Source organism: Peromyscus eremicus, chromosome 1 (genome assembly GCF_949786415.1).
Source record: "Peromyscus eremicus chromosome 1, PerEre_H2_v1, whole genome shotgun sequence".
NCBI classification, from domain to species: domain Eukaryota; kingdom Metazoa; phylum Chordata; class Mammalia; order Rodentia; family Cricetidae; genus Peromyscus; species Peromyscus eremicus.
The window spans coordinates 170,989,436-171,007,810 of NC_081416.1; the positions used below are offsets into that span (position 1 = coordinate 170,989,436).

General features: G+C 43.1%; 1 protein-coding gene across 1 annotated transcript in view; it reads right to left on the reverse strand.

The window, feature by feature from the left end:
- The window catches only part of LOC131925667 (MHC class I-like protein MILL2), an 87,549-nt gene that overhangs the window by 24,293 nt on the left and 44,881 nt on the right, over positions 1 to 18,375 (reverse strand). The window lies entirely within an intron of this gene.

Sequence of the window (18,375 nt, forward strand, 5' to 3'; positions counted from 1 at the left end):
CTATCCCCATTGCATCTCTGCAATAAGCAGGAAGGTTTCTTCTTGACTTTTTTTTTTTTTTGAGATAAGGTTTCTCTGTGTATCTTTGGGACCTGTCCTGGATCTCTCTCTGTAGACCAGGCTGGCCTCGAACTCACAGAGATCTGCCTGGCTCTGTCTCTCAAATGCAGGGACTAAAGTCGTGTGCTACTACCACACGTTCTTCTTAATATTTTAATCAGGAGTCTGGAATACATATAAACCCCTCATCAACCAGAAACCTGCAATTCATTATCCATTTCTTGTATCAAGACTCCATAGATAACTCAAATATTTATTTACACACACATGCTTACACAGGACTCAGGCAACTTATGCTTGGAATTCCCCTTCTGCAACTACTAAAGCAAATGATGTAAGCTCTTTGCTAATAACTTGTTGAGAATTAATAAAGCCATGAAAGATGGGGAATCTTGAAACAATTTAGGTAATTGTTGTTTGACCTTTGGGTTTAGCTATGCTGCTGTCTGGATTGGGTTTAGCCCCTGGGACTGAGCTCACCACCCACTGCTGCTGAGCAGAACCTGTCCAGCCTGGACTTAAGTATTTTTAAAGCAGAAAAATAAAGTAAAAAAATATTACACACACACACACATACACACACACACACACACACACACACACACACACACACCCCTCCAGGAGAGACACTAGGCAGTTCATATAATTTCTCATTACTTTAGAAATTCAGGGAGTAAGGGTGGTGCTGTACACCTTTAATCCTAGAATTTTTTTAATAAATAAATTTATTTATTATGTATTTATGTGTCATTTGTTTTACTTCCCTGGCATACCCATCTCCTGGGGGAACAGAGAAAGTCACGAAGCCAGCATAGCTGCTTGACAAAGCTCCAGCAAAGCTGAGCCACACGCTATGATTAATAGATGACCTGAGGCCCTTTACTTTTGATTGGAATCTCTGTGTGTTACACTCTTGGTGGGCTAGTGCTGTAATGACTCACGCATGTTGTTTCTGCATCTCCCTGAAGAAGTCCTGAATGTACTACCCCCTGCTTTTAGGGAAGTAACCTTAGTTGATCACACTTGGGAGTCTTCTCTGTGCCTTGGAGATTGGTATCTGCTCATATGCAAACTCAAGAACAAAATAGAACCTTATAACTTTAGAGGAGGCTGACAAGGTTCAGCAGGATGGGAGAATTGACAGCAGATCAGTGTAGCTGGACTTTTCCGGTCCTTTCTTGCCCACCTGTCTGGACAAGTCACTCCCACCCAAGGTCCCACAGTCTCCTATAAAATAATTATTCAGAGGCTTATATTAATTGCAAACTGTATGGCCTATGGCTTCAGCTTCTTGCTAGCTAGCTTTTTCATATTAAATTAACGCATTTCTTTTTTTCTTAAGAAATTTTTTATTCATTTTACATACCAATCACAGATCCCCCTCTTTCCTCCTCCTTCCCCTCCAACCTCCCCCACCCAACCCTCATTCTCTCCTACAAGAAGGTAAGGCCACCCATGGGGAGTCAGCAGAGACTGGTACATTCTACAGAGGCAGGTCAAAGCCCCTCCCCCTGCATCAAGGCTGTTCAAGGTGTCCCACCATAGGTAATAGGCTCCAAAAAGCCAGCTCATGCACCAGGGATGGATCCTGATCCTACTGCCAGGGGCCCCTTAAACAGATCAAGCTACACAACTATTTTGCTTATGCAGAGGTCCTAGTCCAGTCCTATGGAGGCTCCACAGGTGCTGGTCTAAATTTCATGAATTCCCACTAGCTCGGTTTGGTTGTTTCTGTAGGTTTCCCCATCATGAGCTTGATGCCCTTTGCTCGTAGAATCCTTCTTCTCTCTGTTTGACTGGATGGGCTGGAGGGATAGCTCAGCCATTAAAGGCTAGCTCACAACCCAAAATTAACCCATTTCTATAAATCTATATGTTGCCACATGGCTGTGGTGTTACCAGTCTGCTGACATCTTGTAGCTCCTTGGATGGTGTGTTTGAGTCTATCCCAACTCCACCCTTCTTTTCTCTGTATCTCTGCTTGTATTTCCTGCCTGGCTGTAAGCTTTCTTGCCATAGGCCCAAACAGCTTTATTTATTATCCAATAGGAGCCACACATATGCACAGCATACAGAAAAACATCCCATAACAGATCAGAGCACAGAACTCCTTTTACAGTATGCTTAGAACTTCTTAGAACATAATCTATAAGATGAAAGACCACATATATTAAGCCTCTAAAGAGAATTCAGCAATAAGAGCTAGAATGACTTGGATAACATAATAGCACATACAGGTGGTGTAAGAATGACATAGGATAAAAGAAGAGTAAGGTTAAATTAGGATTTGTCATTCCTAAAAAGATTGATTTACGTCAAGTAGCTATGCTGTTAATTTAGAAACAAAAGAATTCTTTTATTTAACAAATTTCTATTAGGTTATAAATTAAATATTATAAAGAACTGAATAATAGCTACAACAGTTCCTAAGCCTGAGTAAATTCTCAGGCTTAGGCTAATTTGCAAGTAATATGATTGACCATTAAAAGTTAATAAAATACTGCTCAAAGCATGGTAACTCAACTGGACTGAATCAGATGTTTTCTAAAATATCTTGAAACCTCAAACTACTGCCAGCCTGAGAACAGGATGCTCTATTATGCTGTTTAAGCTGAAATGATTAGTAGAATTCTAGCAATAGGGATATAGACTAGATAATAAAATCTGTTCTATCTGTACTTAAACTATAACCCTGGGCATACCAGAGAAGTATGCCTGGGACAAAATGATGCCATCTGTATCTCTTTAGAAATCTTGAATCTGTACAATAAAGAAATTTTCCCACTGCTAGTCAGTCAGATTTGCAAAGTCTTCCCATCTGGGTTTCTAACTCAACCTTTCCCTCTTCTGACCCTAATATCTTTTCTGGAATCTGTTCACTGCAGGGGGCCCTCCCCCACTGCCACAATTCCCCTCCCTCCTCTCCTCCCAGTCCCTCTCCATTACCTCACCTCTGCTCACCCCCATCCCCTCCCCCTCCATTTCTATTTAGAAAAGGGCAGGCCTCCCATGAGTGTCAACAAAACATGGCATATCAAGTTGCAGTAAGACTAAGCACCTGTCCATGTATTAAGGCTGGGCAAGGTGACACAGAATGAGGAATAGGGTCACACAAGCCTGTAAAAGAGTCCAAGACAGCTCCTGCTCCCACCGTTAGGAGTTCCACAAGAGGACCAAGCTACACAACTGTAATATGTATGCAGAGGGACTAGGTCAGTTCCATGTAGGCTCCCTGGTTGTCAGTTCAGCCCCTCTGAGCCCAGGTTAGTTGACTGTGAGTTTACTTGTGGCTTCCTTGACCCCTCTGGCTCCTACAATCCTTCCTCCTCCTCTTCTGCAGGATTCTCTGAATTCCACCTACTGTTTGGCTGTGGATCTGCCTCTCTTATGACAATTGGGATAGGCACCAATCTGGTCACAGGAGATGGCCAGTTCAGGCTACCTGTCTGCTATTTCTAGGAGTCTTCTCTGGAGTCTTCCTGGGAGATTCCCTCATGCCAGGTTTTTACCTGACCCTGAAACACCCACTGCCCTCCCCTGTCTCTCCTGCCCCTGTTCTGATCCCCTCCCTCCTGTTATGCGGCCCTTCCATCTGCTTTCAGGTCACATGATTCGTTACAACACTCCTTCGACCAGTGGTTCTCAACCTGCTTAATACTTCAACCAGTTAATACAGTTCCTCCTGTGGCGGTGATGCCAACCACGAAATTATTTTCATTGCTACTTCATAGCTGTAATTTTGCTACTGTTACAAATCACAATGTAAATATCTGTGTTTCTCCATGGTCTTAGGTGACTCTTGTGAAAGGGTTGAGAACCATTGCTTAGACATTATAGATTGTTCCCTTCTCTCTCATGATCCCATTTCTACTTTCATGTTTCTCACACACAAATGCACATTTAGTGCACACAGGCACACACATACATATATATCCACATACATATACACACAGGTGCATTTACACACACACACACACACACACACACACACACACACACACACATACACACACACACCCCATGCATGAGTTTATATCTAGATATCTTGTATGAGAGGGAACATGCAATTTCGTCTTTCTGAGCTGGACTTTTGTGACATACTGGCTCCAGTGCTTTTAGGAATGTAGGTGTGACTGACAAAGTGCCTGACCACTTGTAACCCAAAGTGTGTTCTTTGAATCATCCAACAACAGCTAACATGTTCATCATAAGCCATGTTCTCAAGCCATGACACATACACTGAGCATCAAAGAGCCTGAATGTGTATCTGAGGCAGTTATTTGGATATTATATGCCTTATGACATCGGGAAACATGCCTATTGTTAGTGTGTATGTGTGTTTTATTCACCAGTGTTGATGTGTCCCGGCCAGAGGGATCTTCAACAGAGACCCCAGAAGGGGGAATGGCGAATGAAAGGGACAAGAGACACAAAGAATTGACAGCAAGACAGGTATTCTGATCAAGCTGAAAAATTTTATTTTTCTCAGGCAGGTTTTATAGCAAGCAGAGCAGGGAGCTTTCTTTGGGAAAAAAATCAGGGGACTGTTGGGTTGCTAAGCAACCCAACCAAGCAACCCAACTGCAAAATATTCTTACTAATGGTCAGTGTAGCAGAAAGATAAGGAATGTTATTTTGTAATAACTCAGGACTTCTCCAGGCATGTGGCAAGTTTCTGGTAAGTGGCTCAATACTGGAGAACAGAAACTTAACTCAGGCAGGCAATCTGGCACGGCTCTTAAAATTGTCCCCGGCATTCATGTATGTGTGTGTGTAGGACATAGGGAGATCATGTGGAGCGCAAGGCATTTCTGGTGTTTCTGCACTGCCTTCAATTTATGTTTTGAGACATTATTTCCCATTGAATCTAAAGTCTCCATTTTGTCTACACTGGCTGGTTGTGACCTCTCCAGGCTCTGTCTGCCTCTGCTCCACTCTTACACTGATGTTACCCCCATCCTAACTTTTATGTAGTGGGAATCTAATAGAGTCACTGTGTCTAGGATAAACATTAGGATGTACTAGTTATTTTTCACTATATCTAGAGTAACAGTAAAATGTATTAGTTGTTTGTTAGAGGTAGTAAGACCTTGAGGAAATTCTTGTAGAGAGCAGTGATTGTTTTCTATGATTTATAGAGTTGTTTTTCTGAGGATGTTTTCCATCTGTTGCATGACTAAGTCACAAGACTCTCCAGGCACAGATTAAACATCTTGCATTATTAGGTACTGCAAACAGTGCACAATAAGGACTGAAGTGGCATTGGTGATGACTTCCTTCAGAGAACATAGAGAGTAGATCAAAGGGACCTTGGTGTGAGGAACTCGTATGACCCAAAAAACAACATTTGTGTACAGTCAGTAAATATGCTCTGGATGGAAGTTCAAGGTTCAGTTCACAGTTCACTGTTCCTCCCTCTGTTGCCAGAGAGCTTAAAATTACATTCTGGAGTAACTTTCCTTCAAATGTTCCACACAATACAAACCCTCACCCTTTTACATGGAGTGGGGCTCCAAATAGGTCCTCTCCTTGTGCAGCAAGCATGTTACCTTCTGAGCCAAGTACCCAGCCCCAAGATGCCCACAGTTCTTCAGTATAGAGCCAAACTTACCGTTACCATGGCCTCTTCCAGTGTTGTCTTTAGCTTCAGCTGTAGTAAGAACTCAGCATTTGGGTGCTTTGTGCAATGTTCTTCACTTCAATTCCACCAGCAGACAGGGTAACATTCACCCCAACTTTCACGGCATACTTTTCCTGATAATCTTATTTCTAAGTTTTCTGAAGACACATGGAATCCTGCACTAAAGCCATTTTGAACTGCCTGGCTTTCCCTCCAGCTCTGCAATGGACGGGTTTTGAGGTGAGTGCTGTCATCAATGTCATCAGCAGAGTTTGTGTGACATTCTGACAGGGATGGGGGATCCCACACCATCACTGAAGTCTTAAATAGGTCACACAACCCAGGACAGGTCAGAACCCTGACAGGTCACCTTTAAAGTACTTTCCCTCTTTGATGCAGTCTGGGCTTCTGTGAGAACAAAGAACAGAGCTTCCTCTAACAAAACTGTGAAGGGAGTGGAAAGAACTGCTCCCCTGAGTGAGACTGACACCTCACAATGTGCTATCTTTGTTTGTCCAATCCAGGTCATGATGTACTGTCCACTTATTCTGTGATTGCAGCTGATGACTGGTGATTGTAGGCACAGAGTCAGCTATGAGCCACAGGCAGGTGGTTGATGCTGCTGATATACTGGAATTCTACAGCCCCAAGCATGCTGGGTCCTGTGATTAGGGTGTAGCAAAACACTACACCTTTCTGATTTAAAGAAATATGCCAGTATGGGTGGAAAATATTCAGCATGTATCTGGCCTCATCTAATAAGCCTCAAGCACAGAACAGGTGCTGCCTAGCAATTTAGCCTCCTTCCCAACCCATAGTGAAAGAATCCTCTGTGCCATGCTGTAGAGCACATCTGCTTCTTATCCTTGTCCAGGCTGGCTGAATACCTTGGTGGCCCTTGAGGGGAGGAAACTCAATTATCTAAATGCAATACTGATGGCTTCATAGAACAGAGCTCCTACTCAAGGAATAACCATTGATTTTCTTTCTAGCCTTTGGTATTGGACTGGTGGACAATGCTGTACCCTAGGCTTCCAGTATGACAAAGACCAGGGATTATAGTGGAAGAGTGGTGGCAATCAAAAAAACCTGGACCAAGGAGGCTCTCCTTCCTCCCTGGGGTACAAAAGACGGAGTGGAAAGAGTGTAAGAGATTCAGAAAGTCTTCTGTAAGACTGAATCTTCTAGACATGCCAGGGAAACTGCACCCATGAAAGCTCAACAATATGGCTCTCCAAAGAAGACCTGAACAAGGACACCCACAGTTGTTCTCAACACGTGTGGGAGAAATCTCCTAGGGCCCAACCCCCTAGATGAAGAGCTCCAAGCAGTTGATGACTGCTGAGAGATGGAGAATTAGACTTCCCCAGGGATGAGATGCCTTATTGGTTATTCAGCACCAAGTGGTCAGCCCTAGAAACGTGCAAGCAACACTAAACAAACTGAAGTGGTTGTATTTATACATTTATTTGTTTATATATGTATACAAAACATAGAGGGGATACAGATAGTAGTAAGGATTAAGAAGGAAAGGGGTGGGGAGATAGAGAAAATGGGGGGCCGGTAAATGTGAGGGTAAGAGGGTATTAAAAAGGATATGGTCTATTCACTAGGTGCTGTACCCTTAAATAAAATTGGCTCTCCCTCTCGTAGCAACGATCAGTTGACATTCTCTTCTGAGCTATGGTTGGGACTGCATGCCTACTCTTTCCATGTTGGGATTTTGTCCGGCTTGAGTCCTTATGTGCAAGTGCCCCTCTGTGTCCAAAAAAAGACTGTTCCTTTATAGTCATCCACTGCCTTTGGATGTTAGAACCATTAATCCCTTAGTCCATAATGTAGGTAAATGGGAAGTTGTGACTGATCTAGGAGGAGTTAGGTGAGTGAATTAATGTGACTGTCATACATTTTTATCATTAAAAATGATAAAAATGAGAAAGAGAAAAGAAGAAAAAGCTCCATATAAACCTACAATCTGATCTTGCCCCGGACTTCCCTTCTGAAGCACAGGTGAGTGCCCTAGCTTGCCCCTGACCCCATCCCTGGGCACCAGCCACTCCGGGGAAGACCTGCCCAACTTGGCCCCAGGTTCTGGTCCCCGGGCAGGTTCCCTTCTAGCCCACCAGGAAGGATCCCCTTCTCCAAGACCCCTGGCAGACCCTGCAGTCTCCACGCCCTGCCCCCACACCCATCCGCCTGAGCCCCAAGCCTCTTCCTGAGACTTAGAGGCCGGCCCCCAGCTCCCATCTTGCCCCGGACTTCCCTTCTGAAGCACAGGTGAGTGCCCTAGCTTGCCCCCGACCCCATCCCTGGGCACCAGCCATTCCGGGGAAGACCTGCCCAACTTGGCCCCAGGTTCTGGTCCCCGAGCAGGTTCCCTTCTATCCCCACCGGGAAGGATCCTCTTCTCCAAGACCCCTGGCAGACCCTGCAGTCTCCACGCCCTGCCCCCACGCCCACCCGCCTGAGCCCCAAGCCTCTTCCTGAGACTTAGAGGCCGGCCCCGAGCTCCCATCTGGCCCTGGATTTCCCATGTGGAGGAGACACAGAGAGAGAGAGAGAGAGAGAGAGAGAGAGAGAGAGAGAGAGAAGAGCACCCATCCTCCCCCGGACTTCCCTTCTGAACAAGAGCTCCCATCCTGCCCCGGACTTCCAATTTGGACAAGAGAGCTCCCATCTGGACAAGAGAGAGAGACTTCCTGAATCTGTCAGCTCTGTCTGAACCAAGTGTGCGGATAAGGCCAATAACGAACCACAAGGAGATGGGCAGACGTCAAGGCAGAAACACATACAACAAAATGAATAGCAATACACCATCACCAGGCCCTAGCCCTCCTCCAACACCTAGACCTGAACATCAGAAATTGGAAGAAGCAGAAGAAAATAGCCTTATGAATGTCATCATGAAGAAGCTAGAGGCTCGTGTAGAGGAAAAGACAAAAAAATGTGAAGAACGCTGTAAACAACTAGAGGAAAGGGCAAACAAATTAGAAGAAATCAATAAAGTCCTGGAAGAAAACAATAAAGTACTGAAAGAAAATCAAGAAAAATCAATGAAACAAATGAAGGAAACAGTCCAAGACCTGAAAAGGGAAATAGAAAAAATGAAGAAGACACAAACAGAGGGAATGCTGGAAATAGAAAATCTGAGAAAACGATTGGGAACTTCAGATGCAAGTATAATCAACAGAATGCAAGAGATGGAAGAGAGGATCTCTAGTGTTGAAGATACAATAGAAGAAATAGATTCATCAGTCAAAGAAAACACTAAAGTCAACAAAGTCATGAACCAAAATGTCCAAGAAATTTGGGACACCATGAAAAGACCAAACCTACGAATAATAGGGGTAGAAGAAGGAGAAGAATACCAACTCAAGGGCACAGAAAATATATTCAACAAGATCATAGAAGAAAACTTTCCCAACTTAAAGAAGGAAATGCCTATGAAGATACAGGAAGCCTATAGAACACCAAACAGACTAGACCCCCCAAAAAAATTCCCTCGCCACATAATAATTAAACAATTAAACGTACAGAATAAAGAAAGAATATTAAGAGCAGCAAAGGAAAAAGGCCAAGTGACATATAAAGGCAAACCTATCAGAATAACACCCGATTTCTCAATGGAGACTTTGAAAGCCAGAAGGTCCTGGACAGATGTAATGCAGACATTAAGAGACCATGGATGTCAGCCTAGACTAATATACCCAGCAAAACTTTCAATCATCATAGATGGAGTGAACAAGACATTCCATGACAAAGCCAGATTTAAACAATATTTATCCACAAACCCAGCCCTACAGAAAGCACTAGAAGGAAAATTCCAACCTAAGGAAGTCAGATACAACCTCGAAAACACAGGCAATAGATAAAGCCACAGCAGTAGACCCCAACGAAGAAAAGTACACACACATCACCACCAAAAAATAACAGGAATGAACAATCACTGGACATTAATATCCCTCAATATCAATGGACTTAATTCACCTATAAAAAGACATAGGCTTACAGAATGGATACGAAAGCAGGACCCATCTTTCTGCTGCATACAAGAAACACATCTCAAATTCAAAGATAGACACTACCTAAAAATAAAAGGCTGGGAAAAGACTTTCCAATCAAACGGTCTTAAGAAACAAGCGGGTGTAGCCATCCTGATATCCAGCAAAATAGACTTCAAACTAAAATCAATCAAAAGAGATCAAGAAGGGCATTACATACTCATCACAGGAAAGATCCACCAAGATGAAGTCTCAATTCTGAACATTTATGCCCCAAACACAAGGGCACCCACATATGTAAAAGAAACATTACTAAAGCTTAAATCACATATAAAACCACACACATTAATAGTGGGAGACCTCAACACCCCACTTTCACCACTGGACAGATCCCCCAATTCGAAACTTAACAGAGAAATAAAGGACTTAATTGATGTCATGACTCAAATGGACTTAATCGACATCTACAGAACATTCCATCCTAACAAAAAAGAATATACCTTCTTCTCAGCACCCCATGGAACCTTCTCTAAAATCGACCACATACTTGGTCACAAAACAAATCTAAACAGATACAAAACAATTGGAATAACCTCCTGTGTTCTATCAGACCACCATGGTCTAAAGTTGGATTTCAACAACAACAAAAACTACAGAAAACCTACAATCTCATGGAAACTGAACAATATCCACCTGAGTCACCAATGGGTTAAGGAAGAAATAAAGAAAGAAATTAAAGACTTCCTAGAGATCAACGAAAACGAAGACACCACATATCCAAACCTATGGGACACTATGAAAGCAGTACTAAGAGGGAAATTCATAGCACTAAACGCCCACATAAATAAGCTGGAGAAATCTCACACTAGTGACTTAACAGCACACCTGAAAGTTCTAGAACAGGAAGAAGCAAAGTCTCCCAGGAAAAATAGATGCCAGGAAATTATCAAAGTGAGAGCTGAAATCAATAAAATAGAAACAAAGAGAACAATACAAAAAATTAATGAAACAAAGAGTTGGTTCTTTGAGAAAATCAACAAGATAGACAAGCCCTTATCCAAACTAACCAAAAGAGAGAGAGAGAGCATCCAAATCAACAAAATCAGAAATGAAAAGGGGGACATAACAACAGACATTGAGGAAATCCAGAGAATCATCAGGTCATACTTCAAAAACCTCTATTCCACAAAACTGGAAAACCTAAAAGAAATGGATAATTTTCTGGATAGGTACCACATACCTAAATTAAATCAAGACCAGATAAACTATTTAAATAGTCCAATAACCCCTAATGAAATAGAAACAGTCATTAAAAGTCTCCCAACCAAAAAAAGCCCAGGACCAGATGGTTTCAGTGCAGAATTCTACCAGATCTTCAAAGAAGAGTTAATACCAATACTCTCTAAATTGTTCCATACAATAGAAACAGAAGGAACATTACCAAACTCCTTCTATGAGGCTACAATTACCCTGATTCCCAAACCAAACAGGGATACAACAAAGAAAGAGAACTACAGACCGATCTCCCTCATGAACATTGACGCAAAAATACTCAATAAAATACTGGCAAACAGACTCCAAGACCACATCAAAACAATTATCCACCATGATCAAGTAGGATTCATTCCAGGGATGCAAGGATGGTTCAACATACGAAAGTCTGTCAATGTGATACACCATATAAACAAACTCAAAGAAAAAAACCACATGATCACCTCACTAGATGCTGAAAAGGCATTTGACAAAATCCAACACCCCTTCATGATAAAGGTCTTGGAGCGATCAGGAATACAGGGAACATACCTAAACATAATAAAGGCAATTTACAGCAAGCCAACAGCCAACATCAAATTAAATGGAGAGAAACTCAAAGCAATTCCACTAAAATCAGGAACGAGGCAAGGCTGTCCGCTCTCCCCATACTTATTCAATATAGTACTTGAAGTTCTAGCCAGAGCAATAAGACAACATAAGGAGATTAAGGGGATACAAATTGGAAAGGAAGAAGTCAAGCTTTCCCTATTTGCAGATGACATGATAGTATACTTGAGCAACCCCAAAGATTCCACTAAGGAACTGATACAGCTTATAAACACCTTCAGCAACATAGCAGGATACAAGATCAACTCAAAAAAATCAGTAGCCCTCCTATATACAATGGACAAAAAAGCGGAGAAGGAAATCAGAGATACATCACCCTTTACTATAGCCACAAGTGACATAAAATACCTTGGGGTAATACTAACCAAGCAAGTGAAGGACCTATATGACAAGAACTTTAAGTCCCTGAAAAAAGAAATTGAAGAAGATGTCAGAAAATGGAAAGATCTCCCATGCTCATGGATAGGCAGAACTAACATAGTAAAAATGGCAATCTTACCAAAAGCAATCTACAGATTCAATGCAATCCCCATCAAAATACCAACACAATTCTTCACAGACCTGGAAAGAATAATACTCAACTTCATATGGAAAAACAAAAAACCCAGGATAGCCAAAAGAATCCTGTACAATAAAACAACCTCTGGAGGCATCACGATCCCTGACTTCAAGCTGTACTATAGAGCTACAGTAAGAAAAACAGCTTGGTACTGGCATAAAAACCGACATGTGGACCAATGGAATCGAATTGAAGACCCTGACATTAATTTGCACACCTATGAACAAATAATTTTTGACAAAGAAGCCAAAAGTGCACAATGGAAAAAAGAAAGCATCTTCAACAAATGGTGCTGGCAAAACTGGATATCAACATGTAGAAGGCTGCAAATAGATCCATATCTATCACCGTGCACAAAACTTAAGTCGAAGTGGATCAAGGACCTCAACATAAATCCAGCTACTCTGAACCTGCTAGAAGAGAAAGTAGGAAGTAGTCTTGAATGCATTGGCATAGGAGACCACTTTCTAAATAGAACACCAGTAGCACAGACACTGAGAGAAACAATCAATCAATGGGACCTCTTGAAACTGAGAAGCTTTTGTAGGGCAAAGGATACGGTCAACAAAGCAAAGCGACAGCCTACAGAATGGGAAAAGATCTTCACCAATCCCACATCTGACAGAGGACTGATATCCAGAATATATAAGGAACTCAAGAAATTAGACATCAAAATGCCCAACAGTCCAATTAAGAAATGGGCTATAGAACTAAACAGAGAATTCTCAACAGAGGAAACTCAAATGGCTGAAAGACATTTAAGGAATTGCTCAACATCCCTAATCATCAGGGAAATGCAAATCAAAACAACTCTGAGATACCACCTTATGCCTGTCAGAATGGCTAAGATCAAAAACACTGAAGACACCTTATGCTGGAGAGGATGTGGAGCTAGAGGAACTCTCCTCCACTGCTGGTGGGAATGCAAACTTGTACAACCACTTTGGAAATCAATATGGCGATTTCTTAGAAAATTGGGAATCCATCTCCCCCAAGATCCAGCTATACCACTCTTGGGCATATACCCAAGGAATGCTCAATCACACCACAAGAGCACTTGTTCAGCTATGTTCATATCAGCATTGTTTGTAATAGCCAGAACATGGAAACAACCTAGATGCCCTTCAACTGAAGAATGGATAAACAAAATGTGGTACATATACACAATGGAATACTACTCAGCAGAGAAAAACAATGACATCATGAGGTTTGCAGACAAATGGATGGATCTAGAAAAAAATCATCCTGAGTGAGGTATCCCAGACCCAGAAAGACAAACATGGTATGTACTCACTCATAACAGGATACTAGATGTGGAACAAGGATGACTGGACTGCTACTCACATCACCAGGCAGGCTACCTGAAAAACAGGACCCCAAGAAAGACACAGGGATCGCCCAATGACAGAGAAATGGAATGAGATCTACATGAACAGCCTGGACATGAGTGGGGGTAGTGAAGGGCGAGGGTCGAGGGAAAGAGAGCTTGGGTGAGTGGGAGATCCCAGCTGGATCAACAACAGAGAGGGAGAACAAGGAATAGGAGACCATGGTAAATGAAGACCACATGAGAATAGGAAGAAACAAAGTGCTAGAGAGGCCCACAGAAATCCACAAAGATACCCCCACAACAGACTGCTGGCAATGGTCAAGAGACAGTCCGAACTGACCTACTCTGGTGATGGGATGGCCAAACACCCTAATTGTCGTGCTAGAAACCTCATCCAACTACTGAGGGATCTGGATGCAGAGATCCATGACTAGGCCCCAGGTGGATCTCTGGGAGTCCAATTAACGAGAATGAGGAGGGTTTATATGAGAGAGAATTGTTGAGACCAAGGTCGGATAAAGCACAGAGACAAATAGCCAAACAAACGGAAACACATGAAATATGAACCAATAGCTGAGGGGTCACCAACTGGATCAGGCCCTCTGAGTGGGTGAGACAGTTGATTGGCCTGATCTGTTTGGGAGGCATCCAGGCAGTGGCACTGGGTCCTGTGCTCACTGCATGAGTCGGCTGTTTGAAACCTGGGGCCTATGCAGGGTCCCTTGGCTCGGCCTGGGAGGAGGGGACTGGACCTACCTGGACTGAGTCCACCAGGTTGATCTCAGTCTGTGGGGTAGGCTTTGCCCTGGAGGAGATTGGAATGGGGGGCGGGCTGGGGGGAAGGTGAGGGAGGGGAGGGGGGAGAACAAGGGAATCTGTGGATGATATGTAGAACTGAATTGTATTGCAAAATAAAAATTAAAAAAAAAAAAGATTCCTCTGTGCAGATAATGAGCCCATGTCTTACAATAGCACACGGTTTTAAATTTTTTAAATAGCAAACACTATTACATTTTATTATGACATTTTCAAGCAAATGTGTTTTTCATTAGCCACCTTTATTTTTCTTCCTACTCTTCACCACCGCTTTGTATCCTTCTGCCCCCTATAAATTCCTTTTTGATTGATGCTTCAGGGGTCTTATTACCCTGCTGCCCTCCTCAATACTTCTCTTTCTCTACTCTCATGATCTCTTTTCTATCACACACACACACACACACACACACACACACACACACACACACACGTTATAAAGTAGGACCCACATATAAGAGACATCATTTGATGTTAGTCTTTCAGATTCTGAGTCATCTTTCTTAATGTAATATTTTCCAGGAATAATAGTCTGGGGATTCATCCAGATAGTTCAGATCCAGGTATCTAGACACTTGCCTAGACCCTTACCTCATTCTAGAGTTCTTTAGTTGATTCCATGTTCAGCTGAGATTACCAGTCTGGGTCTTTACACCATTCTGCTTTAGTTTCTTGAGTTTTGAAAACCCATTTTATCAGATACAACCTTTTTTTTTGCTCCATTAATTTGTTTTCCTGTTCCTTCCTTCCTTGAAATTCATGAGCGCAATTCTTCTCCACCTTGACCTGAGTTTCTATACTTACTTATCAGCCTTACGTGTTTTTGTTTTATGGACTTGACTTATAAACCTTAAATGCAAAAACAAAATGTGTCTTACAAGTATAAAGTGATTGCCCCAAGTGTAACATGGCAAGCAAAGGGAAGATGACTGGGTATATGGCTTTTATGTAATTGACCTACATAAGCTCATAGGGAGTGGCAATATTGGGAGGTGTGGCCTTGTTGAAGTAGGTGTGGCCTTGTTGAAGGAAGTGTGTCACTGTGGGGGCGGGCTTTGTGGTCTCTTTTGCTTGAACTTCACTCAGTGTCACAGTAGACTTGTTGCTTTCTGATCAAGATGCAGCCAGCACCACGTCTGCCAGCACAACACCATGCTTTTCACCATGATGATAATGGACTAAACTTCTGAAATTTTAAGCAAGTCACCCTAATTAAATGTTTTTCTTATAAAAAAAAAACAACCTACAATCTTGTAGACAAACTTAAAAGTTGGAAGGGAGGTACCCTACATGGCTGGAAAAAGCTCTCCTGGAAGTGATGGGTTATGGAACAAAAACTCCAGGGCCAGGAGTAAGATTGCTCATGATGGGTTGATCAGGGAGCCCCTATGGACTCAAGAAACAACACAGGCTCTTGTCCTTGCTCTTGGTTGCCCAAACAACTAGGTGATAACACTTGATTGCCAAAGGCATCACACATCATAGTCACATGATACAGAGCCATGGAGATGGAGCTATGTTTGAAGCCTCCTTCCTACCTGGTAGCTTTCATAGTGCCAGAAGATGCTATGCAGGTTGTTGGGGAGAAAAGTCTTACCCAGCTATGGATCCACCTATGATATCAACTAACGAATTCCTCCCAAGTGCCTGCCTTTAGGAGATTTCTATCAGTGCCCAGAACAAGCTACAAGCAGCCACGGATACTAATCTGAGGGATATCAAATGAATCTAAGCACACTGAGTTCTTTAGTCCATTCACTTTATTCTTCTAAGTCAATTCTATCTACCCAGTTTCAGCTCTGTCCTTATAATCAGTTCCTCTCTGTGCCCAGTTTTCCTGTCCTCATAGTTTTAGTAAGCTCCTATACTTTTGACCTCATCTTCTTCCTCTGTTCCATGGTCCTCCATCTATATCCTTCCCGGCTCCTTACCCCTGGCCCTGATAAACTCTACAAAAGATTTGCTTTACCCTCTACTCAACCTCTGTCTTCCTCTTTTCTCTGGCCATGCGGTTCTGTGTCCTCTGTTCCTGCCTTACCCTTCACTCTCCCTCTCCTCTCTCTGGCCAGTTCTGGAATTCTGTCCCACTCTGGAATTCTGCTCCAGTCCTTACTGCACCTGTGTAGCTAGAGAGTTTTCTCTCCGGGTCCTGCCAATCCCCAGCAGTCCGACAGCCCACTTAGAAAATAAATACACAGACACTTATATTATTTAAACTGTTTGGCCTAATGGCTCAGGCTTCTTGTTAACTGTTCTTATATCTTAAATTAACCCATTTCTATTAATCTATACTTTGCCACGTGGCTTGTGGCTTACTGGTACATTACATCTTCCTTGTCATGGAGGAGGCTGGCAGTGTCTCCCTCCGCCTTCCTGTTCTCTCAATTCTCCTCTCTGTTAGTCCCGCCTATACTTCCTGCCTGGATACTTGCCAATCAGTGTTTTATTTATTAACCAATCAGAGCAACACATTTGACATACAGAACATGCCACAGCACACCTGGTTATGTAAAACGCCCTCTAGTCCTCAATCAATCTCTCTGCCATGCCCCTAGGCATGAAGGAAGGGGATGGTTTGAGCTTCATTTGCCCAAGAAACAAAGCTGTGCATCTAGGAGCCTGAAAGTCTCCTAGGCTCATCAGGGGAGTTAGTACCTAGTGGAACAGTGTCTGAGAAGCTAGCTATTTGCCAAATGGTCTATAGCATTTGGGCACTCAAGAATTTCTTAGCAGAAGACAGCTGAAATATTAAAAACTGGATAACACCAAATACTCCATAATAAATGGCTTGCCTTTTGACAGACCCTTGGCTGGTCAAAGTATAGCTTTAATACACAGCTGAATCTCTATAATATATTCTTTCAGCATGCAAGAATCAACCTGCCAGTAAAGATGAGCAATAATGGCACAGATGGTATTCGGTAACCAGCATGCTCTCTGATTGGATTGGAGGTTCACTCCACAGAAGGGATTCTAGATGTGGTACCATAAACCCACTCCAAATCCCATGGCATGGAAGGTCATAGGGCCTGGGTGTGTGGTGTGTGGTGTGTGTGTGTGTGTGTGTGCAAAGCTCAGCTGTAGTGGCTCTTCAGGAGAAGAACAGGATTGCTATATCCTGCGGGGAGACCATCCCCCATCACACCAGATATACCTTGACTTTTCCGAACAGTCAGGATACCCTTCCCTGCTGAAGCAGTTCCAGACCTCACTCTCTCTCGAAGTCAGAAAAATTTCCCTTTCGAGGTTTGGGCTGCTTCTTGGCTGCTTCTTTGCAGTTCCAGCCATCAGAACTGTGCTGAACAGTTCCATGTGTCCGGGACACCTTCAGGGCAGAGCTATTGGTAAAATTATTAAGGCCATTCCACGTAGTTAAAAGGGAGGTTTATTTAGTGACTAACTTACAAATGAAGGGATAGGTAGGTTGCAGGGTCTGGGAAAGATGTAGCGCAGTCCGGTGGTGTTCTCTGGAGAACTCTGTTTGGTCTATCTCCAGCATCCAGGGTCCAGGAACGAAGAGAGGGTGGTGCATCCGGATCTCGGGTCTTTAGGGCCCTCTCTTGGCCCCTCCTTGTAGGCGTGACAGTTACCAAAGCCTCAATGGGGGTTGGAACTTCCAGATGAGAGCTGGAATGGCTACCCACAATGGCTACCCACTACACAGAGCTGTTGTTCTGAGCAGCTCAAGGTGTCCGGGATACCTCACCCTCCAGGGCTGAACTATCTCTTTGCAGTTCCAGCCGTCAGAACTGTCCTAATCAGCTCAAGGTGTTGCCTGACTCCCCAGGTAGTCAGACACCTTTCCCCAGAGTTGTTACAACAAATTTACTGACATTGTTGGTGCTGAAACCCGGGACCAACCCCACAGAGTTGCAACTAATTTACTTACATTGTCCTGACCTCCTTACCTAAAACCCCAGTCACCATGGTTCTGTTTCTGCTGCAGAAGAGCAGGAGGCAGAAAGGAGCAGCAGTAGTAAAGATTCTGGGACATTGAGCTGTAATTTCTACACCAAGGCTGGGGTGGGGCAGTTTCTAGGCTTCTCATATTCCACACCTTGGGAGTTTTAAGGGCTTTCACCACCTTCATGTCAGTCCAATCCTGAATTCT